The sequence below is a fragment of the Phaethon lepturus genome, unplaced genomic scaffold (genome assembly GCF_000687285.1).
Source record: "Phaethon lepturus isolate BGI_N335 unplaced genomic scaffold, ASM68728v1 scaffold1301, whole genome shotgun sequence".
Lineage (NCBI taxonomy): Eukaryota > Metazoa > Chordata > Aves > Phaethontiformes > Phaethontidae > Phaethon > Phaethon lepturus.
The window spans coordinates 32558-34794 of NW_010516874.1; positions in this window are offsets into that span (position 1 = coordinate 32558).

The following is a 2237-nucleotide window of genomic DNA, read 5'->3' on the forward strand; positions in this document are numbered from 1 at the left end:
CTGTAAACACAATTATACACAGTTTGGGAAATGTATCTGGATGACCACTTTGTGAATGGGGGGAAGCACTCTGATATTGGGGGGTGAGGCTTCCTTTTTTTTTTTTCCTCAAATAAAAATGTCCATTTGATAGCTCTGCTTTATCTTTTTTCAAGAATCAGCAGGTAAGTCCCAGATTTTGTAATTATTCTGATCTTCTTTTGTTGAATAATGTAACTCCTGATGTTATCAACCACAAAGAATTAGTTATGAATGCAGAAAGAATATATGTAAGTTTTATGTTCTGTGGAGAGCAAAAATTAATAAGAAATCATCTCAACAAACAGAGAAAAAGGTTAAAAGCTGTTAAGAGTTCATCCCAGGAATCAAGACTGAAGGAAAATTTTTGGCTCTTTGAAACATGAAGAGCAATTTTGTGGTACTGCTGCACTTGGAAATGAAGGTTTATTACATCTAAGTGACCGTGGTTTTGGTCAAATCAGAAATGCATTTTAAGAAGATGGAGAAGAAGTGGGAAAGCAGCATAAAATTATACATTCTAGGGATCCGGAAAAAAAAGAAACAAACATAAATATAAACTGAGAACAGGTTATTTGGAAACACATAGAAGCTAAATAATTAGTGTAGAACATTGTTTCATACAGAAGACATGTCTAAAAGTAGACTTTAACTAGTTCTGTTCTTGTTATCACAATAAGGTCCTAAATAATGAAGTTGAAGACTAGGAAGAAATTAAAATCCTTGAGGTCATATTTTAGCCAAGATTGAAAATTACTGACAGGTTTCTACTTGGACCTTTATGGTACATAGAAAACTTAGGCCTGTAGAGAAGAATTGTGAGGTAAATACTAATACATGCAGGATCACTTTTCTGTTCTAGGAAATTTAGTTACAAATCATTCCAATATCATTTTTGCAGAACACATACCATTACCTGCTTCTTTTTTTTGCAGTGAAGTTAGCATCAGTGAATTGGAATCCAACAGGCTGAAGCTATTCACCATTATTGACAAATCTAGTATAAAAATAAAAATACTGTCCTATTCTCTTTCCCAAATTTATTCTTTGTTTCAGAGAAATAAGCCTTCTGATTAGAATTTTTCACATATTTTCTAAGATCAGAAAAAGAAGGCAAATTTATGCTAATTTTAATATTGGTCAGTCTATGTGTGGTTTTTAGGTCTGTTTATCAGGATTTATGACCTTCATCCTGCTTTTGTAGCCATTGTGAATACATGGAAATTCACCCATTGATATAGTTAGAGGGTTCAAGCCTACATAAGGATCGTTAGTGACATTTTCAAGAGGTCTGAAGAAGAGGTGTTCAGTACTAGTGACCTGGAAATGGACATTTATCCAGTAACACAGTTAAGCACACAATAATGTTTAATTACAGTAAGTACGTACATTCCACTCTGCTGTTAAAGTAACTTTGTATACGACATAAATAAAATACATGCTTAAATTTTTTGCTGGATCATAAAGTTCAGCTGAAAAAATATAAATTTCAACATCTTACACTGACCCCGTGGCACCACTATTTCAGTTTCTTCACAGTAATTAAATTGTTGTGTGTTGTCATGAAAAACATGTTCTCTGTAAGCAAGTCTTTTAGGTCTGCCCTTAGTATAAGAGATACTGTATTTGCATATACCCATTGCAATTTGGGAGAGAAAATCACATTCTTACAACCCTGAAAAAGGCAAATAAAAAGGATGTAAAAGTTTAGTCAGGATCACCTCCAATTACAGAGTTTATCCTTTTCAACACTTTCAAATTAATCGGAACCATGTTTTGAATCATCCTGTCATCCCTGTGGTATTAATACAGGTTTATCTACCCAGGGTGCCTTTTTTATTAATGCTTTCAAATCTCCCTTTGATTTGGGGAGCAACACAAATATTTTCTCATCATTCACTGTTCTTTCCATTCCTTAGATGTTGGAAAGTATATTCCTGTCTTAAGTACCTTTGAAGAGAGATTCTCTTCAACATCAGAAATGAAGCAGCCTACAAGCACAAGCAAGCTTTGACAAACAAAGGAAATTTTCCTTTTTATTACCTATTTGATAAGTGTTTCCTGCAACTGTGAGTTTCACTTTTTTTGTCCTACTGTGTGAACATTATTTCCCCAGTTAAAAATATCATCATGTTCATTTGGCTCACCACTTCTCCTGTGTTATGTGTGGCTTGTATTATCATTCAAACACAAAAATGAACAAGCCCTGTCACCAGCTC